Source organism: Ranitomeya variabilis, chromosome 6 (assembly GCF_051348905.1).
Source record: "Ranitomeya variabilis isolate aRanVar5 chromosome 6, aRanVar5.hap1, whole genome shotgun sequence".
Taxonomy (NCBI): Eukaryota; Metazoa; Chordata; class Amphibia; order Anura; family Dendrobatidae; genus Ranitomeya; species Ranitomeya variabilis.
The window spans coordinates 50039437-50061088 of NC_135237.1; the positions used below are offsets into that span (position 1 = coordinate 50039437).

A 21652-nucleotide genomic window follows, 5' to 3' on the forward strand; every position below is an offset into this window, starting at 1 on the left:
GCAGAACATTGGGGGAAAGCTGGAGGAGTCCATACAATTAGCGCTTACACTGGCTGTGTATGGTGTACAGGCTGGTGTTACGGGGTCAGAAGCAGGCCATGCAAGGAGGAGATAATGAGCGATTCCAAGGACCGGAATATCCAATTATTACAATTATTTGTACTAATGAAGATGCCAGAGAGAGTTGACAGATAAGCACCAAAATCAGAAAATGTAACACTGCAAAATGCAACACTAGCACATTGCAAATTTGACACTAAACTTTTATTTATTTTAACTAACCACAGAGGTTTGCAAAATTGAGAATTTTTGGGATATACCGTTACTTCTTTACCTGCGCGTATTTTATGCAGCATTTTTCACTGCAATACTACAATATTTTTCTGTTGCAAATACTGAACGGTTTCACATACCCTTACAGGAAAGTCTGGTACACAGACTGAATACAGTGCACAAATACTGCCAAGGAGCAGCAGTTACAAGAAGCTTCTAAAAGAGCACAAACCAGACACTGCAGAATAGTGTTCGGGAAAGAAAAAGAGCTAAATAAGGTAATGAAGAATATTAACAAACCTCACAACCCTTCAAATGCCTTGAGGATAACTAAATTTAAAAGAAAAAAAAAATCCATCTACAGCAGAAATCTGAGGATGTACCGTCGGTGTGAAGCACATGCACCATTCAAAGTGACTAAATGGGGCCAATCCTCTGCTTCATAAAGAACCATAACTTGTCATCAGGTTTGCCCTATTTAATCCTTCCCCATGGGCTTTTTTTGGGGCCATATGTGAATTTGTAATAACAAGTCTTCTTACAAATCATTGTCCACTCTGGTCCCGAGCAAGGAACACGGTATAATATTGGTAGGAGTTGGCGTTATGGCAGAACCCCCCCCCCCAACAAGGGTTCTTCCAAAGCCCCCTTTAAAGGTAACTGAATATGAGCCAAGTCTCCAGATCTGCCCTGCACATTTTTCCATCCTGACATTGTTAAGTAAATTTCATACATTGATTTAATAATCTTCTCATGCGGCATCATCTCTTCAAACTACATCTTACGAGATCGATACGCCTTTGAATGGAGAGCACCGGGCCTGAAACCCAGCAAATCATCTGCTGCACTGGCATGTGAGCGGCAGACAGCGCCCAAGGCATCTCTCCGAAGAAAAACAATCAGCGAAGAGGAAATAATAAAGCGGCGGTCCATCAAAAGAGGAGAGGAGCACGGGACGGTGATGAGAATTTCACCACTCCTGCCCAGCCGTGAGCATACTGAGAAAACACGAAGCTATGAAAACGCTGCGAGGATGGGTCAAAGGGTAACTTTCCAATCACACGTAATGCAAGGATATCGATAGAGCCGCATTCTAAAAATAAATCACTGAGCACAATGGATTTACTATGTTTAAATGGGTTATTCATTAATCATTTCACACCACGGCGCTCTGAAAAATGGTTAATAGCTGTTATAAAATGATTCACAGTTTTTCTAACATGTATCTTTTTTAGGATCGATATGGACAAAACGAGTCTTCTTCCCCCTCTGGCAGCTGACAGATTAGTCGCTCCTTAACCTTTGTAGAAAGTATCTTCAGCTATACGGCTATGTTAACACAGAGACTGTTTTTTTTCCCTGACAAGCAGGGAAGATATTGGCCTCTTAGCAGTTCACAGAGGGTCAGTAAGCAGAGAAATGGCTAACGGGAGGGTAACAATGTGCCTGTCTACAAAAACTCACCTCATTAGGTGGACATGTACATTACTATACACTCTGAACACCAGCTGGTGTGCCATACATTACTTTGGACATTAAGATTCTCCTTTTTTATCAGATTTCTAAACAGGACAACCTGATAAAGTGGGCAAGTTTTCTTGTCCTTTTATTTCTGCTGCTGCACTGAGAATTCATTTTTTTTTTTAAACCTGTCATATAGCCTTTTTTATTTAGTAAAAATTTTTATGGAATTTTCCAAGAGGTCGGTGCTCAGAGGATCCTCAGGGGCGTGTCTTTAGGCTGCTCTGGATTATTAACACAACATTAATACTACAAAAAAAATTCTATTTTATTAATTATTAAATATAAAAACTAATGTGTATGTATGTGTATATATATATATATATATATATATATATATATATATATATATATATATATATATATGTATATATGTATATATATACATATATACACATATATATATATATATATATATATATATATATATATATATATATATATATATATATATATATATATATATATATATATATATATATACATATACATACACACACACATACACTTTTTTTTTTTTTTTTTTACACATTTGTGCTCCGTCTTTTCCCCTCCCTTTTTGGAGGGCCTTGCCCTGTCTTTTTTATATTACCGTAATAGTTTTTATGTTTAATAATAAAATAGGTTGTTATTATATTTATCCTAGTTGGAATCTCTTCTTATGTAACAGCTACGTGCTGTAGAAGATCATGTTGTGTTACAAATATTGAAGTGTCTAACATTCATTATTGGACACATGGGAGTAATTGCTCTGGATTAGTAACCAGTGAGCAATGTTCTCTTGGTAAAAACTATAAAAAGAAGCAAAAAAATAAAGAGGTCCATATTTGTGGAACCGTATGGTAAATTATGGAAAAAAAACCCTGAACACTCAGATGGATCAGCAGGAATAAAATAAGAGCAAAAAGAGAAATCAGATCATTGATATTGAAAAGGGGGGCACTTTTTGACTTCATGACAGGTACTTTTTAAAGGGTTATTTCCCTCTCACTAATGATGGCATATTGCGAAGATATTTCCATATTATGCTTCTTTATTCTTTGGATCATGGAGGTCACAGACATCAGACACCAAGAAATCAGATCCTAGCGGTACACTATTGTCATGTAGTGACAAGGGACTGTGGGCACCTACCTGGAACTAGGGGCACCTGTCCCCCCCTGGATTACCCCGGATGGTGGAGGCGGCAGGGTCCCGTACCTAACTATGCTGCTAACTTAACCCTTATCTGATCCCTCCCCAACTCAGGGTGGTGAGGGGCTCAAGTGTATAAGAAAACACTATCCTGACAGACAGGGGAAAAAGACAGGGATAAAGGAAAACTATAGTCATACAAATACACTCACAAAAGAGGGGAATTTATAGGAAAGAAAAAAATAAATGTGAGAGCATGAACATGCAAACAAACTCCAGGCAGCAATCTCCAGAAAAACTCTTCAATCGCCAACTCCAAACACTGAAATTCACCACCAAACCAACAGAGGGGAGTGACCAACTCAGAACAGCTGAGACAATTCAGGATGGAGAGCTCCAGGAGATCAAATGAACCGATTAACCCTTGCCATGACAGTAAGGAAACCTGCACTGTTTAATAAGATGGTGAAGCAGTTCTAATAAGTGCAGGAGCTCGTGTAACCCGACACTGCAATCCTCTGGTCCCTCTCTGTCGTTGTATCCCTGTGATTGCTGTAGTTTAGCAAATATCATCAGATCAGCATTAGACCGTCCACATTAGACAGCGGTGGGCAGAATGCACATTTCGCCCACATCCATGTACAACCTCCACAGACATTCACGCTTGGCTCCGCAGAGCAGCTTGAATATGATTTGCACTGGGATAAGACATTAAATGTGAAATATTAAGGCATGTGCACAAGTTTAGTATTTGCAGATTTTCCTGTTGTGCTGGCAGGAAAAATGCTGCATAAAATCCAGTCATTTTTTATGTGTTTTTATTCTTTCTTTATTTAAATGGATGAAAAAAGCTTAAAGAAATTCTGCAAGGAAAACAAATAAGCAACGTGTCCATGAGATTTCAGATATCTCATTCACTTTGCTGCTACAGTAAAATGCTGCATTTTTTTCCACTGCAAAAACACAACGTGTGAATAAGACCAGAGTCGATTTTAGAAGGTACAGAATTAACATGAGAAAACACACTATAAGGCCGGCGTCACACTGGCGAGTTTTACGGACGTAAGAGCGCAGAAACTACGTCCGTAAAACTCGCATAACATACGGCACAATTATTCTCAATGGGGCTGCTCCTATTAGCCGTATATTACGGTTCAGTATTATACGGCTTTCTACGGCCGTACAAAATCGCAGCATGCTGCGTTTGTCAGCGTACTGCGCAAAAAAATCGCCAATGAAAGTCTATGGGGGCGAGAAAAATACGGATTCCACACGGACCAGCAGTGTGACTTGCGAGAAATACGCAGCGGTGTTAGTTTAAAGTCGGTAATTCAATTGCCGGCTTTTCATTTCTCCTGCACAAACCCGACATGATATGAGACATGGTTTACATACAGTAAACCATCTCATATCCCCCTTTTTTTTGCATATTCCACACTACTAATGTTAGTAGTGTGTATGTGCAAAATTTTAGCGCTGTAGCTGCTTAAATAAAGGGTTAAATGGCGGAAAAAATTGGCGTGGGCTCCCGCGCAATTTTCTCCGCCAGAGCGGTAAAGCCAGTGACTGAGGGCAGATATTAATAGCCAGGAGAGGGTCCATGGTTATTGGCCCCCCCCCGTGGCTAAAAACATCTGCCCCCAGCCACCCCAGAAAAGGCACATCTGGAAGATGTGCCTATTCTGGCACTTGGCCACTCTCTTCCCACTCCCTGTAGCAGTGGGATATGGGGTAATGAAGGGTTAATGCCACCTTGCTATTGTAAGGTGACATTAAGCCAGATTAATAATGGAGAGGCGTCAATTATGACACCTATCCATTATTAATCCAATTGTAGGAAAGGGTTAAAAAACACACACACACATTATTAAAAAGGATTTTAATGAAATAAACACAGCGGTTGTTGTAATAATTTATCGTTCTCTCAAATCCATTTGCAGTCCCTCGCTTGGCAACATAATAAACGCACAAGATACATACCTTCTGATGTACTGTCAGGTCCAACGATGTAATCCATCTGAAGGGGTTAACTAATATTACAAGCAGGAGCCCTGCTATAATTCCCCTGCGAATGAATGAAATGTAGGTCATTGACCTACATTTCATTCATTCGCGGTGAGGCGCCCTCTGGTGGATGTCCTCATATGACCTGGAGCGTGGGAAAAAGTTCCCAGGCTGCAGTTCATGAGAACATCCACCAGAGGGCGCCTCACCGCGAATGAATGAAATGTAGGTCAATGACCTACATTTCATTCATTCGCAGAGGAATTACAAGCACGGAGCACAGCTGCATTATAGCAGGGCTCCTGCCTGTAATATTAGTTAACCCCTTCAGATGGATTACATCGTTGGACCTGACAGTACATCAGAAGGTATGTATCTTGTGCGTTTATTATGTTGCCAAGCGAGGGACTGCAAATGGATTTGAGAGAACAATAAATTATTACAACAACCGCTGTGTTTATTTCATTAAAATACTTTTTAATCATGTGTGTGTGTGTGTGTGTTTTTTAACCCTTTCCTACAATTGGATTAATAATGGATAGGTGTCATAATTGACGCCTCTCCATCATTAATCTGGCTTAATGTCACCTTACAATAGCAAGGTGGCATTAACCCTTCATTACCCCATATCCCACCGCTACAGGGAGTGGGAAGAGAGTGGCCAAGTGCCAGAATAGGCGCATCTTCCAGATGTGCCTTTTCTGGGGTGGCTGGGGGCAGATGTTTTTAGCCACGGGGGGGCCAATAACCATGGACCCTCTCTAGGCTATTAATATCTGCCCTCAGTCACTGGCTTTACCGCTCTGGCGGAGAAAATTGCGCGGGAGCCCACGCCAATTTTTTCCGCCATTTAACCCTTTATTTAAGCAGCTACAGCGCTAAAATTTTGCACATACACACTACTAACATTAGTAGTGTGGAATATGCAAAAAAAAGGGGGATATGAGATGGTTTACTGTATGTAAACCGTGTCTCATATCCTGTCGGGTTTAGGCAGGAGAAATGCAAAGCCGGCAATTGAATTACCGGCTTTTCACACAGATCGCGCTGATTGAAATCTAAATACAGAATATATATATATGTGTCACAATGACATATATATATATATATATATATATATATATATATATATATATATATATATATATATATATATATATATATATATATATATATATATATATATATATATATATTACTGTATATATGTTTTCCCTAACATTTGAGCACATAAATCCATTAGTTGTCGGTTTTGCAAGCCTGCGCGAAAATCTCGCAGTACGGATGCCATACGGATTACATACGGAGGATGCCATGCGCAAAATACGCTGAAACACCCTGACTACGGATCAATATTTTGGGAACATTTCTCCGTATTACGGCCGTAGTACGGACGTATAATACGTGGCGTATTGTCTTACGCCAAGTGTGACGCCGGCCTAAGGGTATGTGCACACGTTGCGGATTTTGCTGCGGATCCGCAGCTGCTGGTCCGCAGCTGTTTCCCATGCGTTTACAGTACAATGTAAACCTATGGAAAACACAATCTGCAGTGCACATGCTACGGAAAATACCGCGCAGAAACGCTGCGGGTTACATTCCACAGCATGTCAATTCTTTGCGCGGATTCCGCAGCGGTTTACACCTGCTCCTCTATAGGAATCCGCAGGTGTAAAACCGCAGGTGGAATCCGCACAAAATCCGCGGTAATTCCGCAGGTAAAACGCAGTGCCTTTTACCTGCGGATTTATCAAATCCGCTGCAGAAAAATCTGCAGAGCTAAAAAATACGTGTGCACATAGCCTTAGAGGGGTCGTCCTCTATTGTGAGCATAGCTGTCCTATAAAGGGGTCGTGCAACTTCAGATGCTTTATATTCACTCTGGACAAATGGTCATTTAGGCTCAATACAAAACAAAAAACAAATTCATTTGTGTGTGTCACTGTTCGGCTGGTAGACTACATCCTAATCCTGCAGAAACACAAGCCAGACCTTGTTCACACCAGAATAACTTTAATGGACTAAACTCTGCAAGTTAGAAAGGTCCCGTGACCCCCATAAATCAGCAGTAATCTGGGGAAATCTGGCAGCAAGCGCTCAAGTTCCCAGCAGCACCAACACAGGAAAAAGGGACTACATGGTGCGCAATCAAATCAACTGTTGTCCTCTTTTACATACTACTATGGAAACTTGGATAATGGCCGCATGGCCGACTACAAACATGGGAAGACCTTACCAATACAGCAAGGTAAAGAAACACCGGGAGGAAGCAAAGCACCAGAGCAGGGACTGGTTATCATGATTTTTTTAATCACATTTTCCATTTTTGCAGCCATTCTTTTTCCAATCTTGGAAACTTAAATACATTACCTAAATGGGGAAATACGAGCCGTTGGTATTCTTGTATATAGAACTTACAATCTAAAAGTCCTGTGATCACAGCAGCATAGGCAGCATTTCAAAGAGTTATGAACGTAAGAATAATGTAAAGGGAGGTTATTAATGTGGCCAAAGGTGATGTAAAAAAAAAAAAAAAAAAAACACACGATAAATCACCTACAGCCTCTTTCCATATTGCTGCTTGTGTCCTCTGCTGGTCTCTCAAATTACAGTACTCTCCCAGCAAAATAATCAGGTGGCAGATGCCGAGAGAAAAAGAGTCCGGTAGGTGACAATTGGCTTATTAAGTGGGGCTGGTGTGGGGAAGTGTCTTGTAAAGTAGCAGAATTGGAGAAATGGAGCTGCAGGGATTCATCTGTTTCAGACTCGGGACCGGAGGGAATATATGAGTTGTACATACTCCAGTCCTTTCAAGAAAAGTTTTCAGCAGACTCCTTATCACCAGAGGCGTGATTTCAATGACAGTTAACACAGTTGATAACACAAGATCCACCTATCAAAATAGGCGATGTCACAGATGCTCCTGCTCCCTCCGAATAGCATTGGTAAATGCTCATTAAAACACTTCAATTTAAAAGATATAGTTGAGATCTGACTATTGTGGCTATGTACAGGTGTTGTTTCCTGAAACAAAAGTAAATTAGAGGCTAAAAAAAAAATCTCCAGCTGCCAGTGAGAAAACTGCAAGATTTCTACTTTTTATCTATTTATTTTTTTAAAAGTGCCCACACACAAAAAAAAAAAAATCAACAAAAATCTGATTAAACAAAGGTTATTTTATGTCAATATCTTCCCTTTAACTGAATGGCATTCTATATAACCTTGAAATCCTGCAGTCACTAAATACCGTAAATAGTAATAATACATGTAAAAAACATAGGGTACTTAGCTGCCTTTGCTTTTTATCATAAAAGAGTAAAAGCCATACAACTGTGAGTAGATGTACCCAGTCAGGATGGACCCCAACTTCAGTGTCACTAGGCCTCACATTAGACGGGGGCATAATATGTGCCTTACGGCAAATTCAGATGTCTGTACAAATCGGTTCAAGATCAGACGGGAATGGATGACCTGGCCAAGGATCTCCTGACCAAAGCGAGACAGCTCTAAAGAAATAATTAAAAGACATCTAAATGACTTGATTTACACAAAAGACATCTAAATGTGTCTCCTTACTGTGTTGTTACCTGCCTGTGGAACGGCAAAATGTCAAATGTTGATCTGCATAAGATGTCTGATGGGCAAACACTTGGCAAATGACATTTAATGTAGATCAGTGTTTCCCAAACTCCAGTCCTCACAGATCCCACTGGTCATGTTTTCAGGATTTCCTTAGTATTGCACAAGTAGTGGAAGTATCATCAAGGCATCAGGAATTGTCTCACCTGTGCAACACTATGGAAATCCTGACAACATGACCTGTGGGGGCCGTGAGGACTGGAGTTTGGGAAATACTGATGTAGATAAATGTAAAGTAATGCGCCCAGGACAGAGCAATCCTATTGCTGCATATACATTGAATGAGTGTACTTAGGACTACAGAACGGGAGAAGGACTTGGGTAGTCTGGTTACAAGTAACTGAGCAGCAGCACTCAATGTCAAGCAGCAGCCGCAAAAGCAAACAAGATTTTAGGAAGAGATAAAATCCCGCGATCCCAACATATTGTTACCTCTTCATAAATCACGGGTGAGGCCACATCTAGAATATGGGATCCAGTTTTGGGCTCCACATTTTAAAAAGAATATTCAGAAGTTAAGAGTCAGTACAAAGGCAGGCAGCTGGATTATTGCTATGATGAGAGGTTGGAATAGTTGGGCTTGTTTAGTTAAGAAAAAACATGCCTCAGAGGGGATCTCATTTACATGTATAAATATGTGTGTGGCCAGTAATGGCAAATAACTTGTTCCTTCCAAGGACCGAAGTAAGGACCAGGGGGGCACTAAGTACAGGTGGAAGAAAGGCGATTCCAACAGCTAAATAGTTAAGGGTTCTTTACAGTTGGAGCAATCAGAATGTGGAATGCCAACCACACGAGGTAGTAACGGCCGACACTATAACAGCTTTTATAACAGGACCGGATGATTCCCTTGCTATACATAACATTGTGGGTTATAGTTAAATCAGTGGCAAAATGTACAATTGATGTAGGAAGGTTGAACTTTATGGACCTATGAACCCTATGTGTTTTACATGTATTACTACCATTTTCTCACTGCGGGGCATCTAGTGATTCTAGGGTAGATTTGTCTAGTGTGTGAATGTGCACCTACACAGAACACTCATATCAACAGCTGTTCTGTTGTTTCCGGCTTTGCTTTAACGTTATTGTACATGAGGACCTAAGGTCCAGTTCACACGGCGTTTCTGCAATGCATCCAGGGTTCCGTATGGATAGAAAAAGAAAAAATTGGGATCCAGAGTTACAAAATTTCATTTCCGCTATTGACATCATTAAAGGCCATGCAACTTTTCTGCTTTAAAGAGGTTGCAAAAAAAAAAAAGTAATAATTAATCAACCCGTTGGAGAACTTGGTGCAAAATCCAGCAATGAAAATCAGCAGACAAAAAAATAATAGTTAAAGAAAGAAAAAAAAAAAACACATGAAGAATATGGAGCCTTATAGGGAGCATATATCCGTGCCCCTCCATTGATGATGACAATAAGGTTTCAGGTAGGAAGGACGCCGTGCTGGAGAGCCTGTTCACACTACATCTCATGGTATGGGCAGGGTGCACTGTGCAGAACACTGGTAATGCAGCCAGATAAAGCAATAAATCAGAACCTGACGGTGCAGCAATAACAACGTCTGATCACGGCACAATTGTTACCTTAACGTTTGCTTAAGAAAACAATGGAAACCCCGGCTCCCAGTATGGAGCTCTTCCTGCAGCGATCACAGCGGGGACCCGGTATCAGCGGCGGATCAGCTAATAGCTGCACTTTTTATTTATTTATGAATGGAAGGTTGGCACGGCCCAGAAAACATGAGCTCATCTGGCACAACAGGAGCTACTGCGCAGGGGGACAGCAACTAATGGGTTCATTATGTGCACACAACAAACGGCAGCGCCGCTGCCCACGTATGTGCCTGCCAAGGAAAACACAATATTGGAGGCCTCTGCTGATACCGCCCTACACAGGACTCAGGCACAACATGGGATTTAGGGCGGTTTTACACTTCCAACATTCAAGAGTTTGGACCACAAGGTAAGGACCGGCCGGCGGACCTCAACTCCACAGCCCCACAGAAGTCAGGTCAGCATACCCACGGCCGGTCCAGTACATCGCAGTCCATGCTGCTTGGTCCATGAACTAGGGAAGTATGAAATCAGCCTTAACGAGTCTTCGTTTGTGGCAACACAGAGAAATGTTCTGTCCAAAATGAGAACAACATGGTAATTCTTCCACAAAATAGTGCCACACCTGTCTCCAGGTAGTGTGTGGTATTGCAGTTCACTTCAATAGAGCTACTAGGATAGGTGTGGTGCTGATTTTTTTGGGGGAAAAAATAGCAACGCCTTTCTATTTCTGAAGGACCCCTTTAAGCTAGCCATACTCAGATGAATACTGGTTAAAACCACCAAACTTCAGCAGGACCAGGTAATGTGTGTGAGGGTATCCCAACTTCCCTCCAATGGCAGACTTGTGAGAAGGGGGTATGAGGATCAGGTAGTTGTTCCTCAACTGGGAGCAGTTGTTGTTCATTGGGAGATGAGCTATCACCTGCCTTCTTCCTATTGGCAACACATGTATGCTCAGCCGAGCTGAGAGTGCACGTGTATGAAGAAACTGACATAGCTGTCGGTCAAGCAACTTTGAACAACAGTAATCTAACATGCAAGTAAACCTTAGACTGCGACCTACTTCCATCAGAGATATATGTCAGGAGTGTTCCTCGATCTAAACCCTAGACAGAAACTACAATGTACGTCACCATTTTATTGGTTTCCATTGTGAAACATATAATGCAAACTTGATTATGATTTTGGAATATACGCCCAAAACGTGGGGACTTCGATTTTGGCATATACACCTAGAACGTGGGGACCTGGATTTTGGCATATACTCCCAGAACATGGGGACCTGGATTTTGGCATATGCGCCAGAATGTGGGGACCTCGATTTTGAAATATATTTTGGGACCTGGATTTTGGCATATACTCCCGGAACGTGGGGACTTCGATTTTGGCATATACATCTAAAACGTGGGGACCTGGATTTTGGCATAAACGCCCAGAACGTGGGGACCTGGATTTCAGCATATACGCCTGTACATGGGAACCTCTGGATAAATTGGCTTACACATTAGGAAGCTTTAAACTCCCTTGAGGATGTGATATCACGTGACATAGGCACCAATAATGACCAATTTATATTGGTAGTATTTCGGCATTAGTGGGGTCATTGTAATCTATGGGTAAAAGGCCAGATGGGCTAGAAAATTATTCCCTCTTCACATATAAGAAAAATGCTTGAATAGGCAGTATGACGTGGTACTAGGGGTATGTTCACATGTGATGGTTTTTGCAGGGTTCTTGCTTTTTTTTAATAAGCAGTGTATTTGGTGCAGAAAATATGCAGCAATTTTCAGTACCCGTATACTCAATGACATTTTTGAATCTCACGCACACGCCGAATTTATTTCCTTGTGCACTTTCAGCCCTGCTGAGAATTTGCCAAGATGCAGCAAATCAATTAATGGGGTAAAAAAAAAAAAAAAGGAACAAATACATATGTGTATTGTACGCAGCATGAGAACAAGGCCCTAGTTACCCATAAAATAAACCCTAAATCCTGGAGCACGCACCAGACATTACCACCCTGCAGCAGATCGGCCGGCTGCCCGCACACATTCATTAACCACCACCGCTAACAGGGTGGCACTGGTTCTAGGCGCACAGATCTCTCTATAGAGGCTGAAGCACATTTCAAGGACGCAGTAGAGAGGAAAGCAACAATCCCGCAGGGTGTAATCATAATGTTGGCTTCTTAGTCCCCGGAAAAAGACAAGTCACATATAAAACAGAGCGTTATGTAATCTACATAATGTCTACATCCCCAGCAAATGCATAAAGCGCTCACAAGAGTGACAAATGACAGGCCTGGCGCTGGGAGACTGACGGCCCCTGGTGCATATAAATACAGCTGGTAAATACGCCAGGCTTTCCCAAGAGAGGAGAGGTCATCCCCAGAGCAGAGAGGAGAGGCAGGTGCACCGCAGATCAGAAGCACATCATCTACATGAATGGACGGCTGGGAAGAATAGATTTATTACTCCTATTTTGTTCCCTCACACAAGGGTGTAGCTGCTGAACGGCATCCTAAAATATTACCTTTCAATAATTTATATGAGGATTGCAAACTGTCATAAGAAAAAAAAAAAAAAAAAAAAAAGCTAACAAGAGCCGAACCTATTAGGAATAATTTTCCTCCACTATTTTTTCTTTGCCAGCTGTACGATGCATAGCACACGGACCCATGGCAGTCACATTTCTCATTTTTTATTCTGACGGATAAAAGAAAATCTCAGTGCATGTCCCATTCTAGTACATTTTTGCTGATCAATCTCACCCATTTAAGCCCATAAGGGAGAGAAAATAAAAAATGGCAAGCGTATGAACCAACAGTGTGCAAAACTTAATAGCAAACAAGAATCGGATGCAGTCCTGTTAAAGCCACAGGTTTTCTGTATAAATAATGCATATAAAGAAACCTATATCACAATACTAGCCCCCAGAGATCAGTCATACAAGTCACCGCTGGGCCCATTAGAAAGCCCATAGGGTCATCACCCAGCTGCTCAGAGACCCAACGAGGCATATTAGTCTATACTGTACCCACTGCTCCTATGCCTGTGTGTTATCCAGGCTTGGCGTTCAAGTCTGCCATCACTTTACGTGACTGCAGACTTGTGAACCCTCACAGTGTGCAGTCATTATTTTCCGGTGGCAGGAGCGGATGGTTATGCAATTTGCATACTTCCAGCTACATTCCGACTAGACTGTATCCGGCCTTGACCAATTCACTTGCATTGAGCGAGGCTGCACGTGTCTAGTCAGTATGTGACCGCATGTATGCAAATCACAAACTTGTGGACACACACTTGCCTGTTGCCTCCAGAGAATCCTGAGAAAGCGCACTGAGGATTCACAGGTCTGCAGTCACATAGGGTCAGGGTGACTGTAGACTTGAGACCCAAGGTTGAGCAACCCTTTTAAAAAAAAGTTCTATCATGCTGTTGCTGCAGGGTGTCACCATTTTATTTTAGCCAAAAGCCCTGCAAAAATGTTACAAATCTATTAAGAGCTGCTGGTTCTGAGACTTTTTTTTGCTCCCCTCAATGTTAGAGATGGCAGAAGGAAGGCCATACACAAAACTGCATTGGAAAAAAGAAAGTATCTCCAGGAGAGCACAGAAAACAGGTGACAGACAATAAGGAAAGAGCAGTATGAGATCTGTATAGATATACACAGAGCTCACATCCAGCCTATATTCCTGTGAGGGACACTCCCACATGAGAAGAGAAACCAGAACCTTGGATCAGGCTACAAACTGCTTATCAGGAGGCCAGAAAGTAAATGAAGTAATGAAGATTGCAAACTGAAACATAGTGCAATTTTATTTAAAGGAGCCAGACAGGCCCCCAAATAATAATAATAAAAATAAATAATTTTATTTATATAGAATCAACATATTCTGCAGCGCTTTACAACTTATAGAGGGGACTTGTACAGACAATAGACATTACAGCATAACAGAAATCACAGTTCAAAACAGATACCAGGAGGAATGAGGGCCCTGCTCGCAAGCTTACAAACTATGAGGAAAAGGGGAGACACGAGAGGTGGATGGTAACAATTGCTTTAGTTATTTGGACCAGCCATAGTGTAAGGCTCGGGTGTTCATGTAAAGCTGCATGAACCAGTTAACTGCCTAAGTATGTAGCAGTACAGACACAGAGGGCTATTAACTGCATAAAGTGTATGAGAACATGATGCGAGGAACCTGATTATGGTTTTGGGGTTTTTTTTTGAATGGGCCACACAGGGATAGTTAGGTTAATGCATTGAGGCGGTAGGCCAATCTGAACAAATGAGTTTTTAGGGCACGCTTAAAACTGTGGGGATTGGGGATTAATCGTATTAACCTAGGTAGTGCATTCCAAAGAATCGGCGCAGCATGTGAAAAGTCTTGGAGACGGGAGTGGGAGGTTCTGATTACACAGGCCAACAAAAAACAACTTTTTTTATGTTTCTTTGATGAAAATAGGCAAATATTACTAATTTTGGGTCGAGAAACTCAAATATACCCACAGAATTGTTTAATTAGCTCTCGTTTTTTAGATACACGCCATGGAAGTATGTGCTGTAGGTAGCGAGAAGAATTCATTACAAGAGTATAAATTGCACAGTACAGTACACATATTTAGTATCGCCGCGTCCGTAACGACCCAACCTATAAAACTGTCCCACTAGTTAACCCCTTCAGTAAACACCGTAAGAAAAAAAAAAAAAAAACGAGGCAAAAAACAACGCTTTATTACCATACCGCCGAACAAAAAGTGGAATAACACGCGATCAAAAAGATGGATATAAATAACCATGGTACCGCTGAAAACGTCATCTTGTCCCGCAAAAAACAAGCCGCCATACAGCATCATCAGCAAAAAAATAAAAAAGTTATAGTCCTCAGAATAAAGCGATGCCAAAATAATTATTTTTTCTATAAAATAGTTTTTATCGTATAAAAGCGCCAAAACATTAAAAAATGATATAAATGAGGTATCGCTGTAATCGTACTGACCCGACGAATAAAACTGCTTTATCAATTTTACCAAACGCAGAACGGTATAAAGAAATTCATGAATAGCTGGTTTTTGGTTATTCTGCCTCACAAAAAACGGAATAAAAAGTGATAAAAAATGGTCACGTGTCCGAAAATGTTACCAATAAAAACGTCAACTCGTCCCGCAAAAAACAAGACCTCACATGACTCTGTGGACCAAAATGTGGAAAAATTATAGGTCTCAAAATGCCACGTATATAAGTGCCACGTATTTAAGTGCCACGTATAAGTGCCACGTATTTAAGTGCCACGTATAAGCAAAGTAATGATGGTAAGCAGTCTTCACAAGTGGAGTAATTGGTCTTCTTTGGTTGGCAAATGTCACATAACCACACACGTAACAAAAATTGTTAACAATATTTGCACATTTACGAGGCATTTTCAAAGTGTAAATTCTCTCCACAAAATTACTGCAACAAGAGAAAGAGACTTCAATTAGTACAAACTATGCAGACACAATTTATAAAATGGCTGACATTGGTTCAACAGGTCTGTAATCAGGTTTACCAATACACATTTGTTGAAAATTCAAAATTTCCCTATTTTCCTGCATAATAATCTTAAATGACCTGTATCTCAGCAACAAGAGCTAATAATGATTTTTAAGTAACATATTCGTTTTTAGGATGCTAAAATTATTACAAACCAGCTATTTTCATTTCAGAAACATTTTCACTGTTGGCCAGTGTTATTGAGGATGCTAACCTGAGGTCATTAGCGGAGCGGAGGGCACGGGTAGGGTGGTAGACTGAGACCAGAGAGGAGCTTTTATTCAGTGCCCATGACCTTTCAGTCTATTATTCAAGTATTCCAGTACTTTTATTGTTCTATAAAACTGCCTATATTTGAATGAAATCATCTCGTATACATCACCTCACTGAATGCTCATGAACAATAAGTAGACCGGCGAGGCACTTACTCACTGAGTCAGGTTGAGGAGCTGCAGTCACTCCCTTTGGATATGATTGGACAGTCCCCGTGCTGGCAGCATCTGCACAGTTAACACTCTTTCCAGCATTTTTTGGACCATTTTTTTTTTTGCACACCCCCCCCCCACCCAAAAAAATTAACATGAAATATGATTAGATATTAAAGTGTATAACAGGATATTTCGATACGTCTAAAATGCGTGTGTTTCATGTCTGCACCGTTAAAAGCTATTATGGAAAATAAAAAGAAAAAAAAAATGGAAACTTTTTTTAAATAAAAAAATATAGATGGATGTGTATAAAATTCAGGCTGATGTACGGTAATATACGTACAGCACTGGCTTCTGACGTCTAAGGTCCTACACATTCTTCATACGTCTGCAGACGGTCAGATGTGAACTTGGCCTCATAGGACTGATCAGATAAAGGACATCGGTGCAGAAAGTGTTGGGGCCTGACAGGCTACATATCCAATAACATATGTAAAGGTCACATATCCATGTTAGCAGTGACCGTCCGGAGTATTTGCGGTTATCTATGGGGCTTTTAGATTTCGAATACTGGAAGGTCCAAAGTACAAACTCTCGCCCCAGCACAGACAATGAGACCTGAGCGCAGAGCGAGCGCGGACCTGACCCCGGCGCGGACCGGGCGCACACATCACCTACAGCGCAGCACCCAAAGAATAAAGGACAGATATTCCGTGCAGGTTTATGTTCCCTTGGAATTAGCACTAAAAAGTGGCCTATTAGTGACACCAAACTAAAACGGAGTTAACCCTTCAAGCATGGCAGTAATTGAGAGATTCACCAGCAGATTTCCATTATATCGGCTGTGTATGAAGCGTCTGATTATCATTTATTTATTTTACTCGCTTACATAGCACCATCATATTCCATCATCGCTGTCCCCATTGGGGCTCACAATCTACATTGCCTATCAGTATGTCTGTGGAGATTGGGAGGAAACCCCTGCTAACACGGGGAGAACATACAAACTCCTTTCAGATATTGCCCTTAGGGTTTGTGTCCACGTTCAGGATTGCATCAGGATTTGGTCAGGATTTTTCATCAGTATTTGTAAGCCAAAACCAGGAGTGGAACAATCAGAGGAAAAGTATAATAGAAACATATGCTCCACTTCTGTATTTATCACCCACTCCTGGTTTTGGCTTACAAATACTGATGAAAAATCCTGACCAAATCCTGATGCAATCCTGAACGTGGACACATACCCTTAGTGGGATTTGAACCCAGAACCCCTCGAGCTGCAAAGCACCAGTGCTAACCACTGAGCCACCCTGTCTGATTTTCTGTGCATCCTACGAAGCCAAGTAATTAATATATTTAGGGCCCATTCGTCCCATTTTGATCTGACCCACTATAACCTATAAGTTCAGGCAATTAACCATAGCTGATATTTATCAACCTCCCTATACATATGTACACTCACATCGAATGAGCATGCATGTGTTCTTCAGTGGGAAGACAGGAGTTGGAGTACTATACTATGTTAGCAGTTTATCTCCCAGGGAACAAGAGAATAGGGCAGTCAAAATTGCTTTTTGGGGTTTTTGTTTTTTTTGTTGCAATGTTTCTATTTGCAGTCTGCTCGCTCATTTTCTCGCTTTCACCACCTCTAGCCCTCTCCTTTTACATGCACCACTCCAGGCCACGTCTGCTTCCGACTATGCCGACTACATTTCTTAGCCAGCGCTCGCTCCTAACCATCCAAAATCTCTCTAATCTTTTATGTCATCCTCCCCACTCCAGCAATGTATAGTGAAGCATCGCACAGGCACAAGAGAGGGGTCTCGCGGGAGAATAAACGCCTGCTAATGGGGGGAGGTCACCCAACACGTGCCAGATCGCTCATGCGTCCTCTATGAGAAAACCACTGACTCCAGTGGTCCTTCTGCCCACCCGACAGATGAAGTCAGGAGGTCCCCATACACATTAGTCTGTAGTCCCATCCTGCCAGTATCGGCCAACCTTAGTCTCATGTGTACGGGGTCTTTACTGCCCACTCCTTATCTCATCAGACCATTGGGGGGAGTCGGGATGCCTCCACACACATTAGGAGGCCGGCCTCTCCTCTTATTATTAGCGAGTTTGACCACTAAGCCAGCTTTAATGGTGTGAACAGTCTTATCTCTTATCTGCATCACAAGGATTATTACCACACTCCTGAATGTCGAAATGATATAAAAAAAAATGTTATATCCAAATCTTCATCTCTAGAAACTGAAAAAACAACTATTAATTAAAATAACAGAAGTGGTGGCCACTAATGACACTTTTTTATTAACCTGGTGCACAGGCCGCTGTTCTCCTGAATCCGCCATCGTTTTTTCTTAGTTCCTGAGATATGGTCTCTGCTACTGTATGTAAAGCTAGTCTCTTCATCCAAATGGGAGGGGTCAGCATCTCTTCCCTGTTGACGTCTTCTTAAAGACCACACCCAGTTGGCTAATAAGACTGGATTTAAATGCAGGGAAGGTGGTGGGGATCTCAGTGATGAAAAGGCGCAGGAAGAACAGAAAAACGGGTTCAGCATTTACACCATGTACGCGGGCCCTATGGCCGCCCCACTCCCAAACACAGCATGGAGCAGTGCTCAGAGGACGCACCAAAATGACAGCGGGTGACTGCACCCATCACTGAAGGACCGACATGTCAGGATGGTAGAAGCACATGTAGTGAGCCGGCCGGACCAGGTCAGGAACTAAAGGGACGAAAACCCATACACATACACTGGTGGCCATGCACAGACGAGCCAACTAGTCACCCGGAACCAGTGCAAATCCATAAACCGGTCACTGAATATACAGCGAGGTCTGCGGGTAACACTGTGCACAGGACAAGCAGCGAGCGCCATACTGTCTGCTCACCCCTATCATATCACAGGACTGTACCGCGCCGGGGACCTACAGCAGGACAGAGCGAGCACAGCACAGAGAAAATAATAATACTGCACAGGTGTAACCAGGTAACTGTACCGCACACAGGTCAGCGAGGTCTGCGGGTAACACTGTGCACAGGACAAGCAGCGAGCTCCATACTGTGTGCTCACCCCTATCATATCACAGGACTGTACCACACCGGGGACCTACAGCAGGACAGAGCGAGCACAGCACAGAGAAAATAATACTGCACAGGTGTAACCAGGTAACTGTACCGCACACAGGTCAGCCAGGTCTGCGGGTAACACTGTGCACAGGACAAGCAGCGAGCGCCATACTGTGTGCTCACCCCTATCATATCACAGGACTGTACCGCGCCGGGGACCTACAGCAGGACAGAGCGAGCACAACACAGAGAAAATAATACTGCACAGGTGTAACCATGTATCTGTACCGCACACAGGTCAGCGAGGTCTGCAGGTAACACTGTGCACAACGCTACACAAATAACACCACAGGTGAGAATGGGAGGACATGTATCAGTGCAGGGGGCAGCACATACCCTGTGTAGTGTGGTGTGTGCTGTTACAGTGTATAATTATCATATGGATAGTGTATTGTGTGTATCATATGTGTAGTGTTATATGTATTTGTGCTGCTCCAGCGTACTGATATGTATGTGTGGTCCCCTGTGCTGATATCATGTGTAGTGTATGTGTTATGTGTATTTGATGCTACAGTGTAATAGTATCATGTGTAGTGTATTATGAATGTGTGCTGTTAGTATCATATGTATAGTGTCTCGTGTAATGTATTGTGTATGATATGTACTGATGTATATGTGTAGTGTTATGTTTGTGTTATTTGTGGTGCGTATGTGCGGTCCCCTGTGCTGATCTCATATGTGTAGTGTTGTATGTATTATGTGTATTTGATGCTAATAGTATCATGTGTAGTGTAATTTGTGTAGTGTTATATATGTGCACTGATATACACAACATTACACACAGGGTATCAGTACACATATCACAGTATAGGACAGCACATATACATATAACACTACACATGATACTATTACACTGTAGCATCAAATACACATCAGTACAGTACACACAACACTACCCATAACACACACACTATCCATGTGACACCAGCACACATTATAACACTACACATAATACACACACTATCCATATGACAGCAGCACACATATAACCCTGCCCATGATGGGAGCACACGGTAGCAGCAGACAATGCGCCCCGTCCGCCGGTACAGCCGGTGTCTCAGCCCCGGGCAGCAGGCGGACGCAGGGTGACACATGTGCGCGCCCCGCCGATCCGCTGACATGCAGTAAACCCGATCTCCTCCTGCCCTGATCTCTCACCTCCATCCCCGGAGCCAGGAACCTGTCACCGCCTCGGGCGCCCCGCCTCCCGCACAGCCGGACACACAGGAGCCTCCTCCCGGTAGTCACTTACCGGAGCGCGGAGTCCGCCGAGCGCTGTGTGCGCAACACAATCCCGGATCCCGCAGCGCAGAGAGCGGGCGGCACCAGGACCCGCGGCGTCACTCCCTCCTCTCCCGATTACCACGCCCATCCCAGGATAGGCACCGCCCACAACGGCTGCCCGGGCCTGGACACGCCCACATCATGTACAAACCGCAGACACGGTGACGTCAGTGCCCCAGTAGCGCGCTGGTCCCTCAGGTGGCGCACCCAGCTCTGCACCTGTCCGCGCCTCCAGTGTCCGCGCCGCTGAGGAGAGGCGGAGGTGACGGGCCGACAATGTGCCTGCAGCTGCTCGCTGACCACCAATCCTTCTTATGAGAAAATATTTTCCACTCTGACAAATTTTGCAGCTTATTGTTTCACCCCCAAATACTGACACAGAGACCACAATTCATTAATTTGATTTATGATTATTTTTTTTTACTTTTATTGGTCTCACGTTTTCTTTTTTCCTATATTTGATTTTGTTCCATATTGAGTGCACAATGATTGATCAGTTGGCGAAAACTAATAGGTGATTCATTTTTGTCTCTTTAACAATTTTTTTTACCTGTTTAACGTAAAAAAAGTCACAATCCTTTCAGTAAGGCCGTATTCACACAGCCGTGTTTCCGGAACGCCCTGCGACGTGGCTGTTCATGGTGGACTATACTGGGACTAAGGGCAGAGAAAAGCGGACGAGTGCAATCCAATAACCGGTTTTTACGCACTGGTGTCCTTTGAAAAGCCGGTAATTCATGTGCGGCGTACAGTAAAATCACACTGACCAATTACAATAGAAAAGATAGAATAGATCTATGCAGTACACATAGAATACATATATACAGTATATACATGTCAGTAACACACAGCTATATACATGTATTTATATTACATAGAGAAATAGAAGAATAGTAGGTAATTTATCTGCCGACTTCTGTACAATCACTGCAGGAGCCGAAGAGACGGATTACATACAATAAATACATATAGAATAGGTATATACATCGATGTCACTTACAAATACAATTAGTACAGTGTGTGCAAATTAGGGGACATGTCTGTAATAACATTATTTTATGAAACACAATGGCGTGGGCTCCCGTGCAATTTTCAAAACCAGCAGAGGGAAAGCCAGCGACTGGGGGCAGA

General features: G+C 42.4%; 1 protein-coding gene across 2 annotated transcripts in view; it reads right to left on the bottom strand.

Moving 5' to 3' along the window:
* MPP7 (MAGUK p55 scaffold protein 7) overlaps positions 1 to 20642 on the bottom strand; it is a 323523-nt gene extending 302881 nt beyond the window's left edge. Inside the window, exon 1 of one of the 2 annotated variants that reach the window (XM_077268457.1) lies at positions 20490 to 20642. The gene's annotated coding sequence lies outside the window, so the exon portion shown is untranslated. Of the gene's footprint in view, positions 1 to 20395 lie in introns of both variants that reach the window. The other variant, XM_077268458.1, reaches the window with a different exon arrangement.
* Between the last annotated feature and the right edge of the window lie 1010 nt (positions 20643 to 21652).